The sequence below is a fragment of the Sinohyriopsis cumingii genome, chromosome 10, assembly GCF_028554795.1.
Source record: "Sinohyriopsis cumingii isolate HCF-2022 chromosome 10, ASM2855479v2, whole genome shotgun sequence".
Classification (NCBI taxonomy): domain Eukaryota; kingdom Metazoa; phylum Mollusca; class Bivalvia; order Unionida; family Unionidae; genus Sinohyriopsis; species Sinohyriopsis cumingii.
The window spans coordinates 31,746,382-31,773,012 of record NC_142970.1 but is presented as its reverse complement, the minus strand read 5'-3'; positions in this window follow the sequence as shown (position 1 = coordinate 31,773,012).

The following is a 26,631-nucleotide window of genomic DNA, read 5'->3' as shown; positions in this document are numbered from 1 at the left end:
GGTCAATCTGATTTGTTACGTAGTCGATGGTAGCTATCAAATAGATCTCGGAAAATAAAATCAGGTTCAACAGGGATATATTTTATATACATTTACACCACAAGTTTCCCCTGGAAGTTTAATCGTGCAAGAACCAACTAATCCTGTGTATCTGCGGTGTCACAATAATATGTTAACACGAATAAATTTTAAGCACACAGACCACCTTAATCGCTTAATTGATATACGTGGAGAAGAGCTTGTGATAAATCTGTATGTGAAATCTTAATTAATCAAGTAAATATAATGTACCAGCAAGTGAGGGTTTTTATACATGACAAAGAAGTACTTGAAAACGCCATCACAACAGTGTTTTCGCAACCTCCAAACACAGAGCAATTTAACGTTAATTTAGTTATTGATGAATACGGAAACGAGGATTTCTTATTAACACAAGAACAGTTAGATGAGCTCCGTCGAGAACATATTGTCGCGATCATTTATAACAGAGAACAGATTCTAAATTATGTACATTCCTGTATTAAACTGGATCAACTTAAAAATTAATATTTCAGAATAAATAAATAAATAAATAAATAAAAATATTTTTAATTATTAATACTCAAAATTATACAAATCAATCAGTTTTGTAATTCTGATGGGGTGATTAGATCTTTGATCAGAAATATTTTATCATAGATCTTTGATCTTAATATTTTTTTTATTTTATTTTATCAGAAATATTTATTGTATTTTATTTTATTTTATTAGAAATATTTTATTTATCAGAAATATTTCAACATTTTTGGTCAAATTTGTTATTTTTTTCAGCTATTTTAGTCGATTTGTCAAGGAAAATTTGTCAAATTACAGTTTTTCGTCAGGTCTAATTGATTTATCGATAAAGCGTCAAAATCCTCATTTTTTTTCAAGAAAATTACCAGAAAAATTAACAAAAATCGCATGAAAAATCTCATTTTTTGAGCTAATTTTACTGATTTTTGACGATTTATCGATAAATCAATTAGAGAACCGCTCGAGGTTTGACCCTGATGATGTTGGAAAATTTATCAATTTTTCACTCTCAAATGTTGAAATATTTGATTTTTTCTGAAAATTTGATCATTTTACATGATTCTGAGTACCAACTAGCCCATCAAAATTACGAAATTGATTGGTTTGCATGATTCTGAAAAAATAAAATATTTCAGAATAAATATATAATATTTCAGAATAAAAATATAATATTTCAGAAAAAATAAAATATTTCAGAATAAATATATAATATTTCAGAAAAAATAAAATATTCAGAAAAATATATAATATTTCAGAAAAAATATATAATATTTCAGAATAAATCAAATATTTCAGACAAAATCAAATATTTCGGAATAAATGTATAATATTTCAGAATAAATATATAATATTTCAGAATAAATATATAATATTTCAGAAAAAATAAAATATTTCAGAATAAATATAATCTCAGACTAATATTTCTGATCAAAGATCTACCCAGTTACCGAAACTTTCATTTTCATTTTCACCAGAATTATTTTGTGCTACTCGAGGTTACCTGCTGACATAATTTTTCTTAAGCATCTTATGCGGGTACTGATTGTTTTTTTCGTTTCGTATCCGCTGGATAATCCCGATCTGACCGTTTCTACTGCAACAGAAAGAGGAATAAATTGATTTACTTGATGATCGTTCACCATAGCCAGTGACTGAAACATAGCTGCCTGAATTCGCTTTATGAACTTATATTGAGATGATAGAACATACTTATTTTCATTTTTAAGTTCTTATAATGTTTCAAAATCAGATATTATTTTTTCAGGATTTAGTTCATCAGATATATTAATTCCATTTTCTTCTAGTTTTTTAATAGCAAAAATAATGTCTTTGATATTTTCATGGTTCATTATATAATATATAAATATTTAAAATAATTTTTTCTATCCCTATAGAACCCCTATCGAGTGTTTTAGCGTGCTCGTCGGGATGTTTCAAGGACGGCACAACATATACAATGAATACATGCAATGAAATGAGTATATACAATGAATGACGAGCCCCTTTCGAGTGTTCTGGCGAGCTCAGATTATATATACAATGAATGAATGACGGCACAACATATATTATGAAATGAACTTCTATTCGAGTGTTTTAGCAAGTTCATTAAGTATGAACTGAAATATATACAATGAATGAAATGAAATATCTACAGTGAATGAATGAAATGAATGAATAAATGAATTAATGAATGAATGAATGAATGAATGAAATGAATGAAGGAAAGTACAAACATACACGCTCAGCAGAACACCCCCCAATAATCAGTCCGTGGCTGATACAAAACATGTATCAACCACCAGTTGATATGTGGTTAGAGGGTTCTGCTGAGCGGAGGGGTTTTGCGGTACCCCCCAATTAGTATAAAAATCGCAATTATGCGTAAACCACCGACAGTTGTCAGCCATGGGGATTCGATCCTGGACCGCGAGCGTCACAGTCCAATACGATACCGATTAAGCTATCGAATCAGTTAAAATTATATGTTTGAGAAATTAATATATAGCTAATAATCATTGAAAAGGAACTAATTTCAAATATTTTTGCTCAAAATACAATTCTGTATTCAAGAAATACGTTTATACAATATATTTTCACCAAGTTAGATTTATAAAGCTGGATTAAGGAATTTCCTATTTACTATACCGCTTATGATCCACGCCATCTATCATAGAACAATCCGGTCCAGATCATCTAACTGCTAGATTTTTCCATCCTCTCTTTAACATAACTGCTCGATTTTTCCATCCTCTCTATAACTGTTCAGTGGAGAAATATATATCACGAGATTTTCCACTCGTAAATCTGTATCCGTGAAAAATATAGTCAAGGGAGTATTTAGTTATAAGTATTACTCGATGGAAAAAAAAAGAAAAATAAATAATCACACATACGTACACATATATATATTATATATATTTATGTACTGAATAAGAAAAATGCAACTAATTTTTAATTCCAAACATTATTATACACATATTTCTGTAATCGAATAAATGCATGCAGGATCCCTGTACTGTACTGTAGATCTAAAATTAACCCGATGCGATCGATACAGACTAGACGCTGGATTCTGCACTCAGTAAGCTAAATATACATGTCATACTGCGCTCGGTTTTCTGTGTTTTAGATGAAATATACATGTATTGTATGTGCTGCCTATGTGTAGTGCGCTGTTATAAATGTTTCACGAATAGAGCAGAAAATACACGAACCGTATATTTTGTAAGTTAGAAACCATAAACGGATATGTAGATAATTATGACCATATACCGAGAATCATAAAATTACTCCCTTTCGTATGGTCAAAAAATAAGTAATGTATGGAGGAAATACTGTGACATAAATTAAAAAAATTAATTCGATGTAGTGATGATAGTTAACAATACTGAAAGGTGATTTTTTGTTTATATTGTTTTGAGAAAGCAGTTTTTTATATATATTTTCTGCGACTTTTTGTAATGAAAGGCGGATTAATATAATTTCTTCGCCAGTTTCTGTGTTTGTAGCCTTGATCACCCTTCTAGAAACTGTCTTACATCTTCCAGTATTACCACGTGTATTATTCTCACTCTGTGAGATAGCTTGAAGATTAGATAAACTATTATTTTGAGGATCCCCGTCGGTATGATCGATTACAAGACCGTCTTTGATTAACCCCTTGTGACACTCATACACAAATCGATGACAATGATAATGTTTTCTCTTTCCAGCAGTAAACATTAGATAACCAACATTAGTAATATAACCAACCGGTCTTTTTAACCTACAGTGTCTGATGACACCATTAATATTTGATTCGTAGTTTGTTATGACAGGATGTGGGACAAATTTATTTTGCTCCATTATATGATAATATTATTTGTTTAAATCATTGTTTGTATGAAATCTTGTTATATAATCCTGCACGGATTTTATAGCGTTTTCACTATTATATTTTTTTGTCATAATATCTTTTATGTTCTCTGAACCGTTTTGTAGCGCAATTTGCACATAACCTTGTTTTTCATCGCACTCCAACACCACATCACAGACACGGTGTTGGTCCTAGACTCCCCCGCCGTATACCTTGTAAGTGCATCCAACAAAATTCACCTCTACAGGATTTGTTGCCTCGATTTACTGAACCGATCATGAGCCAAGCACAATGATTCATCATGTATATATAATATTCTTTATTTAAATATTTGTTTTAATTATATGAACGAATTTGAGAGATTATCCCAAACTAGGCCTTCTAAATATAAATTTAATCTCGACAGATTATCTCCTGACTTACCCGTACGAGATTTGGTTGATCCGACAAATAAAAGTTTGATCTCGAAAATTCATGATGCCAAGAAAGAATTGTACACGGATGGTGCATCTCATGCATGGTCAACGTTCAAGATTATTCGCAATACTGTCAAGGACGCTACAATGAATGACAAACGAGCGGCAACTATTATTAACTACATCACTGAGTACGAGGGTAATCAAAAAAATTTCTTCAGAGTAAAATTTATTGTATTAACAGAAACAGGTAGTTTGATTATCCCTGACAAATATGATCCTGTCCTTGGTAATAATAAAATTGCCATATTAAGCAAAAATTCCAGACCGGGTCTATTGACTGGTATTGATAAACCGTATTATGAGCGAGCGTACCCTGTAACAGCAGTTATTTATGTAATCGATGAGATAAATAAAAAAAAACAGCATTGATAAAGTGACACCCATGAAATTTTCAAAAATAAATTGTGTAGCCGAACGAGTAATAGAACATTTTACAAACGCGATGCGTGGAAACGGATTAACTGATTTAAGACGTGAAAAAATAAACTCGTGGGCAGATTCAATTAAGGATACCGGTGCTACAATAAAAGATGTTGCTGAATTAGGAAAAATATTAAAATTTCCAATTAAATTATCAACGATAGCGGGAGAAGTACTGTACGAATCAAAATATAAATGAAAAGGAGCTCCAATAAATATTATTGATCAAGACGAGTACGCATGGACCAGTAACAGTATTTCCACGTAATCGAACTGTTAGATTTTACCCCTCAGATATGGGGGGAAGCATGTTTGATTTTATTAACGAAATAAGTTAAAACGATCCGGTATCGGTATGTTATTTAAAAGTAATGAGGAAGGTGGATTTGATCAGTTTGTTAGACCAAACGGTGAAATATATCGAACAGAATCTCTCCACGACGAGATGAAAAACCTCGCGGAGAAGTTTTTCAAGTACAAACACGCGGAAAATACCGATAAATTACTAACTAATTGTTTTACCGTTCCATCTGTTGCGGCTCATTTCGCTAGAGAAAAAATGCATGGAAACCAACACGATTTGATTTACTCGAGGACGTGCGCGCAAGTTGCGTCGAAAACGGACAAGGCGGATTGTGGAATACCAAGTATAATTACAATGATGTTATTTCGGTTGATATGGTTGCATGTTCTTCGGGAAGATTTCTAGGAGACGGAGATTGTTCTGTGTACTTTAAAAGATTTGGTTACCCCACAAACAAGATGACGCGAGTGGCAATTAATGGACCATTACCTGATTTTGATCTGACTGGATTCGCTTGTGTTGAATCATTCGAGTTTAACGAAAGTCTTCACAAGATTTGTTATGTTTGGTTTGGTAGACATTTTTGTGAAAAACGTTGGGCGCCTATAGTTTTATTACGATATATGCTAGATTGTGCGATACTGACATCGTTGGTTGTCAGTGAGGCAATTATATCATATCACGCGCAGACCGAAGTTTGGTTGCCCATGCCAGATTCTATCAGTCTCGATGAAGTTATTAAGGAATTTAAGGAAAAATGTCCTGGTGTTTCCGAAGATGATATTATCAAAGAAGCTCCTAAAATTCTCGAGATTAAACTTAAAAATAACGAAAAAACCACAAAAGATCTCTGTACAAGAATTATAGGTAAATTTACTCAGGGTGGTGCATATGATCATAAAAGACATTACGCACGATTAATTCTAGAAGATGCCGAATACGATTTTATAATCGCTGATACAACAGCGAGAGATATATTTGTAAATCGAGAAAATGTTTATTTATCCGACGGAACAAAATTGGGTAAGATCGTTAGTTACATAAATGATGTCTCCCCACAGTGTACTCATCTAAGATCTTCTATGTTGGCTTATGTTTCTATAAATTTATTATCGATGATTAATAGATTTCCTGAGACCGCAGTCAGAGTCGCAACAGATTCGTTTTATATTTCGAGTAAATATTTAGAATCTGTAATGGAATTTGTAAGTAGTGATGAACGATGGAGTTCGTGGAGAAACAAAAAAGAAATATTACACAATTATACAGAATCAGCAGATGTTCCGATGAGAAATTTTTATCGTAAAGGTAATAAAATATCAAAAATGTCGAAAGCGCCGTCGGTGAGTGATCCAATAACTAGATATAAGACAGTGTATCTCAATGGACCTGGTGGATGTGGCAAGACGACTCAAGCAATTAATATTTTTAGAAATTCAGATATGATCGTGCTGACACCCACACATAGACTTGCACGAGAGATGAAACAACGGCCAGTACAATCGTGCACGTATCATAGTTTCTTTCTGTGGCGCGGGGATACATGGACTCCTGAACGAATGGGAGAAAAATATATGCCTAAAATAATTATTTGGGACGAGATATGTACGGTGTCACTGAATACATTAAATACGTTTCTTGATTGGTTGTTGACGAAAAATACCGCTATAATAATGTGTGGCGATCATGGTCAACCACCGCCTTTTGTTGGACCATCTCCACATGATTGGTTAAAAAATTTCGTTGATTATTACGAAGAAATAGATGATGATCATAGAGCTCTTGATGTAAATTTAAAGGAGTTTAAAAAATTAATCAGATTAAAATCAAACAAAATTCAGTGTAAAATAATACGCGGAGTGATCTCAGAGACCTCAATGAACGATTTTTTGAATTTATGGAGACCCGACGATTTGATAGTAGCAAGCAGAAAAATAATCAGAGACGCTTTACAACAGCAGTTATTTCAGCTGCATAAAGAAAAATATTCAGAATTGCCCGTTCCGTTTTGTTATAGACCATCAGATACACGAAAACAGAATATTAATGTTGATATTCCAGGGCAGACTGAGAATCAGAATCTCGTATTAAATGATATTGTCGTTGTTGATATCAGCGTGGTCGAAGATGCATTACGCGCTGACAAATCTCCATGGGTGTTGGGATACGCTATGACGATCCACTCGTCTCAGGGAATAACTCTTTCTGATACACGAGTCTGGATTATAGACGATCGTATCAAGTGGTCAAATTTAGTCTATTTAGCGGTATCAATAGTTAGAAAAATATCTCAATTACGGAGAATTATAATTCCTGAAATCGTTAATAAAACCAGCATCATCATCGATGATGATATAATAAGAAAAAAATTAATCGGATACAAACAATCTGATAAAAAAAATAAACGCGATTTTGATCTTGATGTTGAATTTATTATTGAGTTAAAACAGCAGCAGAATAATCATTGCGCAAGTTGTAATTGTATAATGCTGTGGAGGTATTCGAATAATGATTCAAGACAATTTACCGTAGACAGAAAAGATAATAGTCGCTGTCATACAAGAGAAAATGTGATGTTGACCTGTCTCGAGTGTAATCGGCATAGAGGCGCTAGTTAAGTGATCGCGGTGGTAGTTGTGTATCCACAGAAATTATTTGTAGTTGTTCACGTGTAAATCAACGTTGAGGAGCAGCCGAATATAATCTATATATTGCAGGTCTACCTGAGGATCTTCTCACGGTGGATATCTTGTGTGTGGTAACACTCCAAATAGGTTCATTCGCTCTTTTTTTACCACCTTCAAGTTCACCCGGTTCATACAAATATCTAACTGTAACATAACCCAGTATTTTTTGTTTTTCAATATCTTTTCGTTGTATTGGTATATTTTTTTGTAATTGCATTAATGTGTTTCATGTTGGCTGTTCGTGTAATCTAATTATTTAATGCGGCTATCACGCTTGGTAATCTTGCAACCCATTCGCGAGATCTTTAATCTTGAATAAATTCCCTCGCGTATTGATATCCAAATAACCGCTCGGCAAGTGTTCGATTAAATCGCTCAACAATTGCCTGATCACGGTGAATTGCAGTATGACCTCGTCGTATTTTGGTATTATATCGTTTCATCAACGATGATACTGGACCAAGAAATTCCTTACCAGGATCAACCTGTAATAATTGTGGCCATCGTAATGGTCCTCGTCGATAAATTCGTTCAAACGCATCGGCTACTTCAGATGATGTTTTCGTTGATAGTGGCTCTGCCTCTTTATACCTACTTGCAACATCAACAACAGTTAACGTGTACTTGTATGTTTTTCTACGTACAGTATCATGTGGTAAAAATAGAATATCTGCTTGATGAACTTCATTAGGAACATTAACATCGAAATACGCGTACTGAATTCGTTTCGGTGGTGGTAGGTAAATTTGCCATATCGCTTGCCTGGATAACCACACTTCAGCAGTAGAATGTTTAACCGCTGCTGCATTAGCAAGTTTACTAATTGCTGATCTGCCTCTCCAGTATCCTCTTGGACTAAAATAAATTGATTCCATTTTATATATTACCAGCCCCAAGCGCTAATTTACCTTTCATCGCGGATCTTACTAACCAATTAGCTAATTTTTCTTTGATATTTTTATTTTTTATAGAATTAAACGCATGAATTAATTTCACATCTGCGATATGCCTGTCTTGTAGATTTTCACTTTTATAAGCTACATCATGAGCATGACAAGCTCGATCAATAACGTTTACAGGATACTCACCTGGTTTTGGTTGATCTTGATTATCAAGCCTGATATCGAGTCGAGTACCAGGAACACAATAATTATATCCTGGTAGATGTTTTTCTTCTGGGTATTTAGCCCATGGAGCACCTGGAAACTTTGACATCATTTTAGCAATATCACCACCTGGCTTATTAGGTAAAAACGAAAATTTCTTTCTACCGCACACAGAACATTTTCCACCATACGCTATTTTTTTATTTTTTGTTTTAACCGTAGCTAAATTAGAAGTTGGAATTTTAACTTTACAGCGTAAACAATATAAATTCATGTTATAAAATATATGGATATAATTGATTTCTCAGCAACTCGGCAGCGAGAACCAGTTAAACACCACCCTGCGTTACCAAATTCCATCAGAATGATTATCATAGGACCATCTGGATCGGGTAAGACGCAATTGTTACTTAATTTGATAATGAGATGGTTGAAATGGGATAAATTATATTTGGTAGCACCATCCGTTGATGATCAGAGGTGTTATGAAGTACATAAAGATTTCAATGAAAACGCAAGATTACTGGACGAAGATAATGATGTTATAGAGTTTATAACAGATATTGATGAAGCACCGTCCGTAGATGATCTTGATGGGTTTATTAATAATTTAGTTGTGTATGATGATGTAATGCTAGATAAACAAATCCAGCCAGAACATTTTCTCGTGGCAGACATAAAAATACGGATGTGATCTATGTTACTCAGCGATATACACAAATACCAAAAGTGATCAGAGACAACTGTAATATTTTAGTTGTGTTTAATGGCGTAGACACACATACGCTGCGAAATATTCATCAAACTTGGTGTGGTGGTGACATGCATTATAATAAATTCAGAAATTTCTTTTCACGAGCGCAAGTTACTCCTCATGGATTTATAACAATAAATTTGCACGACCTAGAACAAGATATCGTGTATGTCTTGATAAAATATTTGGATAGCAGCAGAGAGGGTTCGTCTACAATCTTGTTTGGGACAAACAAAACGTAGACATGGTATGACCTATATATATATGAGCACGGATTTTTTTTTTGTCTAAATACCCTTTCGCTCAGATTATGTGGCCTGTTCACCCTCTCTGCTGCTCAATATGATGTTGCCTCTTGTGATGCTAGAGTGGTTTTCATAGCTTCCACGTAAGGAAAGATATGGATATCAAGCTGACTTTGAAAATAAAAGTCTACTAGACGAATCTAATCCACTGAGCATTTGGATTGACTCAGCATATATATTTATTGCAAGCACCTAAATGATACACACTGCATTCTCTGGTGACAACTCACGATGAGTTTACTTACGACTCAGTTACGTGATTGTTTCGGTCGTCAAATGGTGACGGAAAATTCCCTGGTCTTGCCCGACTTTCATCAATATTTGCGACATTCGAAGACTTTTCACGGTTGGGAAAAAATATGATTTCTCCCCACTTTTTTAACCGATTTCCCGGTAGCATGGGAACCCTGAACAACCCACCACCACTTGTCTTGTTGAATTGATACGATTAGTTTCCATCCTACCAGCAACAATTCCACACACCCACAGCATGTTCTGTCTGGTAATGATAGCTGTAGTCCTTGATACTGTTATGTATATGTAATTTAATTTTTGGTTGTTAGTTTTAAAATTTTTATTCCATTACATGTTATTGTAATGTAATAGTGTAGGCTGGACTTGACCTAGTCCAAAATTTAGTTAATTTCTGCTTGATCTGATTGACTTTTTTAATTTTGTTTTATTGTTTCATTATGTAAACAACCAATAATTGCCCCATTATTCTCTATGTGTCTGAGTTTATTATCAGGATTATTATTCAAGTAAACAAGGAGTAAATATGTTGATCAGGGTCAGGGTTTTGGATATTCCTAAATGAATTTTGTAGGATATTGTTTTTTAAATAATCAAAGTTCATTAGATCTTTCTAGGTTATTTTCCATTAGGTAATGGTTGTTTTTAGAAAATGATAATTGTGGGCTGAGATCAAGCAGAGAACTATATTATCTTCTGACTGTGTGGATTTTACCAGTCGTGCGTTAACATCTAGCACTTTAACTTGTATTATGTTGTGACTAGTTTGGGCTGAATTTTATTTTCTTCAATTTTTTAATTCACTTGATTATTTTCTCTGGAAATACAAAAGTGCTGTGACAAAATTCTTGGATAAAGATATTCATTGGAATTTATACTGAATTCAAACTTGGAATACTATTTATGTGATTCAACAAGAGACTGTTTACACATCAGTACTTTGTATGTCATAACAGACACGTTATCGCCTTCACTTCTGGATCTCTTCGCCACTTGAACTGAGTTTAATTCAGGACTTTTTATTTCTAGGACTTGCATCTTTAATTCTTGGATTATATTTGGATTTCATTCGCAATACCTTAAGTTCTTTTTCCCATTTGTCACTTTGTATTCTAGGGAAAAAGTTATTTGTTCAATTTTACAAAGCTTGTTGTCTTCGCTCTTTTCTGTTACTTATTTTAAGAGCATATACTCATAACAGTACCTATCTCTTGATCTTTACACACACACACCCTATGTATTATCTGGTGGATAAGGGTAGCTGCCATCTGCAACACCTATTTATAAATATATCACCTAATCTTTATTCTACCATCAACACATCCACCCCAAGTATTGTCTCGTGTCGTCTTTGACACCAATAACTCTAACATCAAATCTCCATTCTATCATTGACGCCTCCACCCACTCCCCGTCTTGTCTGGTAAGGATGGCTGTCGTCCTTGACACTTATGACTCCATCTCTGGATCTCATTCCTACCATCAATACACCCACCCACCGACTTCGTGTTATGTCTCAACACACACACACACACACACACACACACACACACACACACACACACACACACATCGACTTCATGTTGTCTCAACACTCACCCAATGACTTTGTGTTATGTCTGACTGCTATGAGAGAGAGATTGATATCATGTTTTGTTATATTTGGTACATATTCACTAGAGGGTCCATAGTAATCACAAAATAAGTCTTGTAAAAGTCAACATATTCAAATTTGCAAAGAAATGTACCAAGCATGACGAATGTGGATGACAAATGTGGAATAGTTTGATCTGATGGATTACCAGACACCGTTCTTTCTATATGTAAGTTTTTTTTGATAGGGTAAATTTTAAATTACCATTTTAAATCTAGAGCTTAATAAAAAAAGAAAAAGGAAACGAGAGATTTGCAATCAACCTTTAGCTTGGCGAAAACAAATATATCCAATGTGTCATTAAATCATTCGTTTATCTGTGAATGTCATCAATCCTTTTATCTTGATTCCAAAATTCTTTTAACAATGGAGCAAAAATACTGAAGCTCTCAAAACCAGTTGTTATGTTACGTGTAATAAACAGCAACACAAGAAAGAGTGAAAACAACAAGCTTTGACAAATTTAATAAATTATTTATTTCCCTGGGAAAATACTGTAAAACTGAAGAACAAAAATACAATTTTATAAGTCCTAATAATGAAATGTTTTAATGATTTCAAGTTCGAGTCTCGACGAAGAATCCAAAATGGAAGGCGATAATATATGCTGTATCCTGTTCAATGTTGTTGTCTACAGATCCTTGTAGAAACACAATAAATAACACTCCGGTTTTGGAAATCCAAATACAATTTTTAAGAAATGTCTTTGTTCAAGAATTCTGTACGTGCACTCTTAATATTTCCAGAGAAACGAATTCATCCTTTTAGAATCCAAATAATCTGACGAAAAATTACCATAACTCAAAAACTGGCTACCACAGAAGGAAACGACTTGACATCAAGCGTTTTTAAGCGCAGACTGTGAGACCTCTCCCTAAGCATCGCTATTAAAACTACGTAATGCACAAATTTTTATTTTCCACCTTTTCTCTAAGCCTGTAGTTACCTACCATTGTGTATAATTTTGCAGTTGCCCACCATTGTGTCTGCGTCCGCCTTGGATGCGGGAGGTCGTGGGTTCGATCCCCGGCCGAGTCATACCAGAGAATTAAAAAATGGTACTAACAGCTGCCTCGCTTGGCGTTCAGCATTAAGAAGTTAGTGTTAGGACTGGTCGGCCTGGTGTCAGGATAATGTGACTGGGTGGGACATCATGCTACATGTCTGCGGCATGATGCCCCAGTGCTAGACATCACTATAAACTGCCACACTGCAGACATCGTAGCGATATGACTGAAAAATTGTTAAAGCTACGTTAAAAATCAAAATCACATCACATCACACCATTGTGTCTGTGTGTGTATATTTTGGATTGTAACGTAGCTTCAAATATATTCAGGCATATTGCTAAAATGTCGCCATTGTGGCAGTTTACAGTGATGCGTAGTACTGGGACATCATGCCACAGACATGTAGTCACATTATCTTGACACCAGGCCGACCAGTCCTGAAACTAACCTCTTAATGCTGAGCGCCTAGCGTGGCAGCTGTTAGTACCATTTTTATAAGTCTTTGTTTTACTCTGCCAAGGTTTGAACCCGTGACCTCCTGCATCCGAGGTGGACACTCTAACCACTGGGCCAATAGAGCGGTTCATTGTGTCTATGTAAGTTTGTAGTTGCCAATCATTGTGCAAACCTATATGCATATACATCTGCACAATTACAAGAGTGTACACTTCCACCCAAACTAAAAATCACAAGCTTTTCCAAAACCTCACGAGCCTTAAAAGAAAAATGTCAGAACCTCAAATACAGACACTAAAAGTGAAAATGATACACTGAATGACAAGTGATACAAACTCAAAAGTTTGAAATGACAGAGACTGACAACACAGAAGAAGATCGTTAATGAACAAATCAGGCCGGCCAAAACTCCAGGAAGCATATGATAAAATAGTCCAAAAGAAGTTCAATGGCAGCAAAAATTCTAAAGAATTTTGAACGACTTAAAAATTACGATGTAAATTTTAAAAAATTTCAAGGTCTTGAATTTTAGAAGCCAAAATCCAATGCATTAAATAAGCGTGTGAATCTTCATAAAAGCTGTCTCTTTTATAATATTTATTTATGTAAGTAGGTAGATTGGTATATATGTAGCATATGTATCATTGTATATATGTATGTGTGTATTATATATGTGTCTGTGTATGTTTGTATGTATGAATACATGCACATGTGTATGTATGTATGTGTATGTATGTGTGTGAATGTATGTACGTATGCATCTGTCTTTATGGATGTGTGTATATATGTGTGTATATATGTGTGTGGTGTATGTGTGTATCTATGCATGTATAAGATGCAACATCACTTCTGCGACACCCAGGCAGCATAGTGCCAATTAAATGCAATGTTCAAAACTCTTAAATTAATGATACAATTTGTGGAAGATATATTCTTTGAAATGTATGTATGTATGTATGTATGTATGTATGTATGTATGTATGTATGTACGTATGGATGCATGTATGTATGTATGTATGTATGTGTGTGTGTGTGTGTGTATGTATGTATGTATGTGTGTGTGTGTATGTATGTGTGTATATGTGTGTGTGTATGAATGTATATATGTCTGTATGTATGTGTGTGTATGTATGTATGTATGTGTGTGTATGTATGTATGTATGCATGCATGCATGTATGTATATATGTATGTATGACTGTATGTATGCATGTATGTATGTATGTGTGTGTGTATGTATGTGTGTGTATATGTGTGTGTATGAATGTATGTATGTCTGTATGTATGTATGTATGCGTGTGTATGTATGTATGTATGTATGAATGCATGCATGCATGTATGTATGTATATATGTATGTATGACTGTATGTATGTATGCATGTATGTATGTATGTATGAAAGAATGAATGAATGAATGTATGTTTGGACAGAAGGCATGTCAGGACATGCACACTATATGGTGGTGTCATTTAAAAGGTAAGTACTGAGTGATATTAATTCACCTTTACTCATCATTTCTTTTACGTAAAAAATATTTTATGAACACATTAATATGTCATGAATAAAATAGGATAAGACCTTACAAACGTTACAGGACTACAGCAAGACACATCTGACCTCTCACTCCACTGAGAGTTCAGACTGCCATATAATACATTAACAAACCCCGATGTTCTAACACATTAATCTGTCAAGAATAAAATATGATAAGACCTTACAAACATTACAGGACTACAGCAAGACACATCTGACCCCCTCTCACTCCACTGAGAGTTCAGACTGCCATATAATACATTACAGGATTACAGCAAGACACATCTGACCCCTTCTCACTCCACTGAGAGTTCAGACTGCCATATAATACATTACAGGATTACAGCAAGACACATCTGACCCCCTCTCACTCCACTGAGAGTTCAGGCTGCCATATAATACATTACAGGACTACAGCAAGACACACCTGAACCCCTCTCACTCAAATGAGAGTTCAGGCTGCCATATAATACGTTACAGGACTACATCAAGACACATCTGACACCCTCTCACTCCACTGAGAGTTCAGACTGCCATATAATACATGAACGAACGCTCATGTTTTAATAAACAATTTATCAATTACTACTTTAATTTATTGCAACTACACATACGAATTGGTCAAACACATTATATTTGTCTTGTCGAATGGAGTTTGCGTAATTGTCCCCAACATGAAATATGATTTTAGAAATGATGAAATTATTGTAATGGCACAAAATGTTAATATTATCATCATATATGCCAACAAACATGCATATTAAACAGAATTTGTGCATATTAAACAGAATTTGTCCATATTAAACAGCCTTTACCCATGTTAAACAGTACTTGTCCATAATAAACAGCATTTATCCATATTAAATATCATTTGTCCATATTAAACAGCATTTATCCATATTAAATAGCATTTGTCCATATTAAACTGCATTTATCCATATTAAGCAGCATTTATAGGTTACTGCATTTGTATGGGAAAATATGAACGTGTTTTTTTGGATGGAATACTGCACGACCTTGGGAGTGCAATATATCCATCCGGCAAAACAAGTTCATATTTTTCCATGCAAATGCAGAAACCTTTTTATTATATGCTCATTTTTAATTCTACCTCAGGTTTAATTATATCAATAAACTATACTACAAGAAACAATGTAAATGAATGTATGCCGTATTCCAAAATAAATACACAAGCTCATAATCATCATTACACAACACCAGCATTATTACTGTGCACATAACTCTGCCCAGATAAATTTGAACTTAGTTGCGCGCTCGATATAACTTTTGAAAGAAAATGGCGTGTCTAGTCAAAATTGAAATTTGGAGTCATATTGTGAATGAATGTGTTTTGCAACAACTTTCCCATTTGATCTGGAATGAATAGATTTTGGTATGTTTTTTCGATTCTACGAAATTTCGTGATTATGGACTGGATTTGTATGTGACAATTCCACATGAAATACATGGGATTGAATGAGCTAGGGAGAAGCGTGTTGACATCTGCAGATGTGTTTCTGTTTCTATCATTGGATGTTTGAAATCATAATGTGGGACAAATATGAAGTCTTCCAACTGCAATTATCAGAAAGACGCGATGGAATTTAATGCTTATTTCATTTTGAGTGCAGTAAGGAGGATGTAATTGCACTTGTCGTCGAAATTACAGTACAATTTCAAAATGTGTAATCAAGCTTGAGAACCAATGGCATGGCTCATGTACTTCGGATTTGCAGAACTAAGAAAGTATATTTTGAGGAAATTCAGGATGTAAAACTGTAAGTATATTTTTTTGGCCATTCTTATCACCAGCTAAAGAAGACAGTATATGACCTGTCACTTGTATGTTATTTGTAAGGACATTTTCTTGCATCTGTTGCATACTGTAGCTTGCCTAAATCCGAAACATTGTATCAATATGGAATGTGCCAAAGCAGCTGGTATGTGACAGTCCACGAAACATGTTTTATTTCATTCAGAAACAAATTTAAACAACCACAATGTAAAGTGCCTCTTACGCGAGTGTACATGATTTGTTTACAAATCAAAAGTGCTGGTGTCTGCATCCATTGTTTGTTTACAATAGAAAGTAGTTCCTTTATGCAAGTGAATGCTATATGTGTATTGGCGCGCGAGTTCAGTATTGGGTAATACTGAACAGTTCTGACAATGTCAAGTTAACGGGGAAAAAATTATCCATATTAAACAGCATTTGTCCATATGAAATAGACTTTGTCTGCATTCAATAGCATTTGTCCATATTAAACAGCATTTGTCTATACTAAATAGCATTTGTCCGTGTTAAATAGCATTTGTCCGTATTCAATAGCATTTGTCCGTATTCAACAACATTTGTCCATATTCAATAGCATTTGTCCATATTAAACAGTATTTGTCCATACTAAATAGAATTTGTCTGTATTCAATAGCATTTGTTAATATGAAACAGAATTTGTCCATATTAAACAGCATTTATCAATATTCAAAAGCATTTGTCCATATTAAACAGCATAGCCCTTATTAAACAGCATTTGTCCATATTAAATAGCATTTATCCATATTAAATAGCATTTGTCCATATTAAACAGAATTGGTCTATATCAAATAGAATTTATCTATATTAAACAGCATTTGTCCATATGAAATAGACTTTGTCTGTATTCAATAGCATTTGTCCATATTAAACAGCATTTGTCCTTATTAAATACAATTTGTCTGTATTCAATAGCATTTGTTCGTATGAAGCAGCATTTGTCCATATTAAAGAGCATTTATCAATATCCAAAAGCATTTGGCCATATTAAACAGCATTTGTCCGTATTAAATAGCATTTATCCCTATTAAATAGCATTTGTCCATATTAAACAGCATTTGTCCATATTAAATAGACTTTGTTTGTATTCAATAGCATTTGTCAATATTAAACAGCATTTGTCTACATTAAATAGCATTTGTCCGTGTTAAATAGCATTTGTCCGTATTCAATAGCATTTATCTGTATTCAACAACATTTGTCCGTATTCAATAGAATTTATCCATATTAAACAGCATTTGTCAATATTAAACAGCATTTGTCCATATTCAATAGCATTTATCCATATTAAACAGCATAAGTCCATATTAAATAGCATTTGTCCGTATTAAATAGCATTTGATAGTATTAAATAGCATTTGTCCATAGTAAAGAGCATTTGTCCACATTCAATAGCATTTGTCCATATTAAAGAGCATTTGTACATATTCAATAGCATTTGTCCACATTCAATAGCATTTGTCCATATTAAACAGCATTTGTCCATATTAAATAGCATTTGTCCATATTAAAGTGCATTTGTCCATATTTAACAGCATTTGTCCATATTAAATAACATTTGTCCATATTAAACAGCATGTGTCAGTATTCAATAGCATTTGTCCATATTCAACAACATTTGTCCGTATTCAATAGCATTTGTCTATATTAAATAACATTTGTCCATATTAAACAGCATTTGTCCATATTCAATAGCATTTGTCCGTACTCAACAACATTTGTCTGTATTCAATAGCATTTGTCAATATTAAACAGCATTTGTCCATATTAAACAGCATTTGTCCATATTCAATAGCATTTATCCATATTAAACAGCATTTGTCCATATTAAATAGCATTTGTCAGTATTAAATAGCATTTGTTCATATTAAACAGCATTTGTCCACATTAAAGAGCATTTGTACATATTCAATAGCATTTGTCCACATTCAATAGCATTTGTCCATATTAAACAGCATTTGTCCATATTAAACAGCATTTGTCCATATTAAATAGCATTTGTCTGTGTTCAATAGCATTTGTCCATATTAAAAATAACATTTTCCATATTTAATAGCAATTGTCCACATTCAATAGCATTTGTCCATATTAAAGAGCATTTGTCCATATTAAAGTGCATTTGTCCATATTAAAGAGCATTTGTCAATATTTAATAGCATTTGTCAATATTCAATAGCATTTGTCCATATTAAACATTTGTCCATGTCAAACAGTATTTGCCAAAATTCAATAGCATTTGTCATTCTTAAATAGCATTTGTCTGTATTCAATAACATTTGTCTGTAGTAAAGAGCATTTGTCTGTATTAAACAACATTTGTCCATATTACATAGCATTTGTCCATATTAAATAGCATTTGTCTGTATTCAATAGCATTTGTCCGTATTAAACAGCATTTGTCCATATTAAATAGCATTTGTCTGTATTCAATAGCATTTGTTCATATTAAACAGCATTTGCCCATATTCAATAGCATTTGACCGTATTAAACAGCAATTGCCCATATCAGGTACTTTAGCATATGTGTTTTCATCCCATAAAGACAATATATAACTAAAACCTAAAAAGAAAGTAATCCTGTTATGACACAAAAGTCAGAGCACTGGACTTCATGATATATATGATTGATGATGTCATAAAACTAAATCAAACAGCCACAACGACTTGTGTAATCAATTCTCCATCTTCATGAATATTCAATTCAGACCTAATATTGACATGCAGTTACAAAAATAATAATTAATCTTAATACAAATAAAATTACAGAACCATGCTATAACTAATGTCTGCTAGGATTTATAAGTGGTAGAAGGAAATATTCACTCACCCAAAATAGATCATCTCTGGTCCACTAAGGTATGTTAGTGGTAGAGGGAAACATTCAGACACCCAAAAGAGACAATCTCTAGTCCACTAAGGTATGTTAGTGATAGAGGGAAACATTCACTCACCCAAAAGAGATCATCTCTAGTCCACTAAGGTATGTTAGTGATAGAAGGAAACATTCACTCACCCAAAATAGATCATCTCTGGTCCACTAATTTATGTTAGTGGTAGAGGGAAACATTCACTCACCCAAAAGAGACAATCTCTAGTCCACTAAGGTATGTTAGTGCTAGAGGGAAACATTCACTCACTCTAGTCCACTAAGGTATGTTAGTGATAGAAGGAAACATTCACTCACCCAGAATAGATCATCTCTGGTACACTAAGGTATGTTAATGGTAGAGGGAAACATTCACTCACTCAAAAGAGACAATCTCTAGTCCACTAAGGTATGTTAGTGGTAGAGGGAAACATTCACTCACCCAAAAGAGACAATCTCTAGTCCACTAAGGTATGTTAGTGCTAGAGGGAAACATTCACTCACTCTAGTCCACTAAGGTATGTTAGTGATAGAAGGAAACATTCACTCACCCAAAATAGATCATCTCTGGTCCACTAATTTATGTTAGTGGTAGAGGGAAACATTCACTCACCCAAAAGAGACAATCTCTAGTCCACTAAGGTATGCTAGTGATAGAGGGAAACATTCACTCACCCAAAAGAGACAATCTCTAGTCCACTAAGGTATGTTAGATAGCTTGTAGAGAAGCCGAGTGAAGAACAGACCCCACATCTTGGGAAGTGGCTTCGAAAGGAAAATGTTTTTCCCTCCTGCAGACAAGTCATAAAAAATACAAATCTCAAAACATTGCAAGTAAATAATAAAAAAAATACATATAAATATGTGACAGGAGTTAATACAATATGAACAATACCATAGTAATAGTGACATTATGAAGAGTTAATACAATATGGACATTACCATAGTAATAGTGACATTATGAACATTACCATAGTAATAGTGACATTATGAACATTACCATAGTAATAGTGACATTATGAACATTACCATAGTAATAGTGACATTATTTAGAGTTATTACAATATGAACATTACCATAGTAATATTGACATTATGAACATTACCATAGTAATAGTGACATTATGAACATTACCATAGTAATAGTGACAGTATGAACATTACCATAGTAATAGTGACATATGAACATTACCATAGTAATAGTGACATTATGAACATTACCATAGTAACAGTGACATTATTTAGAGTTAATACAATATGAACATTACCATAGTAATAGTGACATTATGAAGAATTATTACAATATGAACATTACTTTATTAATAGTGACATTATGAACATTACCATAGTAATAGTGACATTATGAAGATTACTTTATTAATAGTGACATTATGAACATTACCATAGTAATAGTCCCATTATGAAGAGTTATTACAATATGAACATTACCATAGTAATAGTAACATTATGAACATTACCATAGTAATAGTGACATTACGAACATTACCATAGTAATAGTGACATATGAACATTAACATAGTAATAGTGACATTATGAACATTACCATAGTAATAGTTACATTATGAACATTACCATAGTAATATTTACATTATGAACATTACCATAGTAATAGTGACATTATGAACATTGCCATAGTAATAGTGAATTATGAAGAGTAAATAAATAACATTACAAATTTTGATTCCAGCTATATCACAAAATGAAATTAAAAAACCAAAAACAAAGTATAAAATATACAAGGCTGTCCACCCGATTTTGAAAGTTATTAATAATAATGGCAATCAGGTAAATGTTGATACAATTAAAGGGATATTTTAAAATACAATACCATATATAAAGACAAAAGGATTGCCTAAATAGTTTCTCTCAGATCTTGATTATGTATACAAATGACAAATACATGCTAGTCTCTCAGATCTTGATAATGTTTACAAATGACAAATACATGCTAGTCATCTTCCATGAATGCCAAATTCATGTGATAACAAAAGTTAAACATTATCATGTAGTAACACACCAACACATATCTACCAATCTCTTTACAACAGTATCAAGTAGTAACATACCAACACATGCCTACCAATCTCTTTACAACAGTATCAAGCAGTAACATACCAACACATGCCTACCAATCTCTTTAAAACAGTATCAAGCAGTAACAAACCAACACATGCCTACCAATCTCTTTAAAACAATATCAAGTAGTAACATACCAACACATGTCTACCAATCTCTTTAAAACAGTATCAAGTAGTAAAATACCAACACATGTCTACCAATCTCTTTAAAACAGTATCAAGCAGTAACACACCAACACATGCCTACCAGTCTCTTTAAAACAATATCAAGCAGTAACACACCAACACATGCCTACCAATCTCTTTAAAACAATATGAAAGTAGTAGCACACCAACACATGTCTATCAATCTCTTTAGGACAATATGAAGAAGTAACAAACCAAAACATGCCAACCGATCTCTTTCAAAGAATACAAAGTAGTAACACACCAGTACATATCTACCAATCTCTTTCAAACAATATGATGTAACACACCAATACATGCCTATCAATCTCTTTCAAAGAATACAAAGTAGTAACACACCAATACATATCTACCAATCTCTTTCAAACAATAAGATGTAACACACCAATACATGCCTATCGATCTCTTTCAAAGAATACAAAGTAGTAACACACCAATAGATGCCTACCGATCTCTTTCAAAGAATACAAAGTAGTAACATACCAAAACATGTCTACCAATCTCTTTAAAACATTATCAAGTAGTAACACACCAACACATGCCTACCAGTCTCTTTAAAACAATATCAAGCAGTAACACACCAACACATGCCTACCAATCTCTTTAAAACAATATAAAAGTAGTAGCACACCAACACATGTCTATCAATCTCTTTAGGACAATATGAAGTAGTAACAAACCAAAACATGCCAACCGATCTCTTTCAAAGAATACAAAGTAGTAACACACCAGTACATATCTACCAATCTCTTTCAAACAATATGATGTAACACACCAATACATGCCTATTGATCTCTTTCAAAGAATACAAAGTAGTAACACACCAATACATATCTACCAATCTCTTTCAAACAATAAGATGTAACACACCAATACATGCCTATCGATCTCTTTCAAAGAATACAAAGTAGTAACACACCAATAGATGCCTACCGATCTCTTTCAAAGAATACAAAGTAGTAACATACCAAAACATGCCTACCAATCTCTTTGAAACAATACGAAAGTAGTAGCACACCAACACATGTCTATCAATCTCTTTAGGACAATATGAAGAAGTAACAAACCAAAACATGCCAACCGATCTCTTTCAAAGAATACAAAGTAGTAACACACCAGTACATATCTACCAATCTCTTTCAAACAATATGATGTAACACACCAATACATGCCTATCGATCTCTTTCAAAGAATACAAAGTAGTAACACACCAATACATATCTACCAATCTCTTTCAAACAATAAGATGTAACACACCAATACATGCCTATCGATCTCTTTCAAAGAATACAAAGTAGTAACACACCAATAGATGCCTACCGATCTCTTTCAAAGAATACAAAGTAGTAACATACCAAAACATGCCTACCAATCTCTTTAAAACAATATGAAAGTAGTAGCACACCAACACATGTCTATCAATCTCTTTAGGACAATATGAAGAAATAACAAACCAAAACATGCCAACTGATCTCTTTCAAAGAATACAAAGTAGTAACATACCAATACATGTCTACCAATCTCTTTCAAACAATATGATGTAACACACCAATACATGCCTATCGATCTCTTTCAAAGAATACAAAGTAGTAACACACCAATATATGCCTACCGATCTCTCTCAAAGAATACAAAGTAGTAACACACCAATACATGTCTACCAATCTCTTTCAAACAATGTGAAGAAGTAACACACGAATACATGCGTACCGATCTCTTTCAAAGAATACAAAGTAGTAACACACCAATACATGTCCACCAATCTCTTTCAAACAATATGATGTAACACACCAACATATGACTATCAATCTCTTTCAAACAATACGAATAAGTAACACACCAACACATGCCTAACAATCTCTTTCAAACAATATGAACAAACCAATACGTGCCAACCAATCTCTTTGAAAGAATATGAATAAGTAACACACCAATACATGTCTACAATCTCTTTCAAAGAATATGAAGATGCAATACACCAATACATGCCTACCAATCTCTTTCAAGGAATACGAAGATGCAATACACCAATACATGCCTACCAATCTCTTTCAAAGACTATGAAGAACACACCAAAACATGCCAACTAATCTCTTTCAAACAATATGAAGCAGTAACATGCCAAAATATGCCAAAAAACCTCTTTAAAACAATATAAAGTAACACATCAACACATGCCTACCAATCTCTTTCAAACACTATAAAGTAACACACCAATACATGCCTACCAGTCTCTTTCACACAATACGAAGAAGTAACACACCAACACATGCCGAATCTCTTTAAAACAATATGAAGAAGTAAGACACCAATATATGCCTAACAATCTCTTTCAAACAATATGAAGTAACACACCAATACATGCCTACCAATCTCTTTCAAGAATATGAAGAAGTAACAAACCAATACATGCCTACTAATCTCTTTCAAACAATACGAAGATGCAATACACCAATGCATGCCTACCAATCTCTTTCAAAGAATACAAAGAACACACCAAAACATGCCAACCAATCTCTTTCAAACACTATGAAGCAGTAACATGCCAAAACATGCCAACCAATCTCTTTAAAACAATATAAAGTAACACATCAACACATGCCTACCGATCTCTTTCAAAAGTTAATGACTAAAGCATCTGATCTCGAAGAAACTGTACAGGCATAAGAGGTAAAACCTATAAATACTTCTTAACATTAAAAATGTTTTATTATTTTCATAATGCCTATATTCAGTGTGATTTTATCGTGCCAGGTTTGACAAGTACAATCCTTTGTTTGTTGAGAGGATGCTATTACAAGCACACTAACATTTCCAACATCTTGTGATATCCATACAAAGCCAAAACCATAGCTAAATAATAAACGTCTCACATGTTATGCCCTAGAGCCACTGCTAAATACAATAAGTAGTATATGCCAAGTCATTTGAATGATACTGAATTATGAAAGATAATGATACTATACATCCTTGGGTTCCACTGAAACCATAAAACATCACTGTTTCATCACATTACAAGGCATGTAGTTTCTCCTTCAAACTGGGAAACCCTGCCATTTTTGACATGCGTACGAATAAATATGATGTTGATAGTGATAGGCAACATTCATGGGTAAACTCATTTCAGTCAAAATCTGGAGCACAGTCTCGATGACAAAACTGTTGTAAACATAATCACATAATATCGGGTTATCTTCAGCCCAAGTTCATGCCACAGCCGATCACCAATATTCACCAAAGCCTTATTTGTCTCTAATGCATGCCTTTTCTTGTTACATCTGCTTTTAAAAGCGGGAATGCTTCGCTTCATTCCCTCTCTGATTAATTTGTGTGCCATATGTGAATGCTCTTGTTATTATTAGACTAGTCACTAACGGAATATGTCGGCTTTTATCACGTCACTATTTTGGAGCACTTCCGAAAATTAACTGAATTACAAGAGACTTCACTGACCAAATTAAGGAGTGGCATCTATTAATTCTAAACTGAATATCGGAATGTCGTTTAAACCTAACATCTTGATTATTTCAAAGAATGGTAAATGTCAGTTTTTTAAATTAACAAATCATTTCTGTCATTCCAAACTTCAGTTACCCACATTGGCTGAATCCGAGACACAAACTCTGTCTACTTGGGTTCAAGTCTCGAATTCGGCCAATGTGGGTATGTCAGAAAGCTTGCCAGTAGCTTCTCGTGGGTCGCGGTTCTTTCCGGGATTTTCCTGGGTTATACCTCCACCATTAATAATGGCTGCCATGTATAGCCTATTATGTGCTTAAAAATGGCATTAAACCCCACAACAACAACAACCAAACTTCAGTTAGACTGGAAGAATGTTTAAATATATGATAAACAGCAGCATTGAGGCCTAAGATGTTGAAGATGACTGCCTGGTGGCCATATTGAACATCAGATCAATATTTTATTTCATTCAGGACCAGCTAAATATTCATTAGAGGTCTTTTAATTTAAAGTCTCATATCAAAATGACTTTTAAATTCAAACACAGTGACAAGCAATAATTTCATGATGGCTTCTGTGGTTGCCATATTGGATATCAGATTGTCACCATCTTACTTTAGGACCGACTAGATATCATAAGAAGTCTTTATGTGAAAACCCAATACTGACATGGACATCAATTCAGGAGGAAAAGTGGTAATATTTTCAAAATAGTTACTATGACAGCCATATTGGATTTCTGTGTAGCTCCATTTTAATTGAGGACCAACTAGATCATGGAATACATGTGTGTGCAAAACTTTATGACAATCCTGCAAGAAGTTTAAGAGTAACAATATCAAACTTTTACTAATGAACAGATGGATGTCTAAGTATGGATGACTGATGACAGACAACATACCATGCCATAAGATCTTTCAGTCTATGACAGATGGATGTCTAAGTATGAATGACTGATGATGGACAATGCACCATGCCATAAGCTCTTTCAGTCTATCACAGATGGATCTCTAAGTATGGATGACTGATGATGGACAACAAACCATGTCTAAGCTCTTTCAGTCTATGACAGATGGATGTCTAAGTATGGATGACCGATGTTGGACAACAAACCATGTCTAAGCTCTTTCAGTCTATGACAAATGGATGTCTAAGTATGGATGACTGATGATGGACAACACACCATGCCATAAGCTCTTTCAGTCTATGACAGAAGGATGTCTAAGTATGGATGACTGATGATGGACAATACACCATGCCATAAGCTTTCAGTCTATGACAGATGGATGTCTAAGTATGGATGACTGATGACAGACAATACACCATGCCACAAGCTCT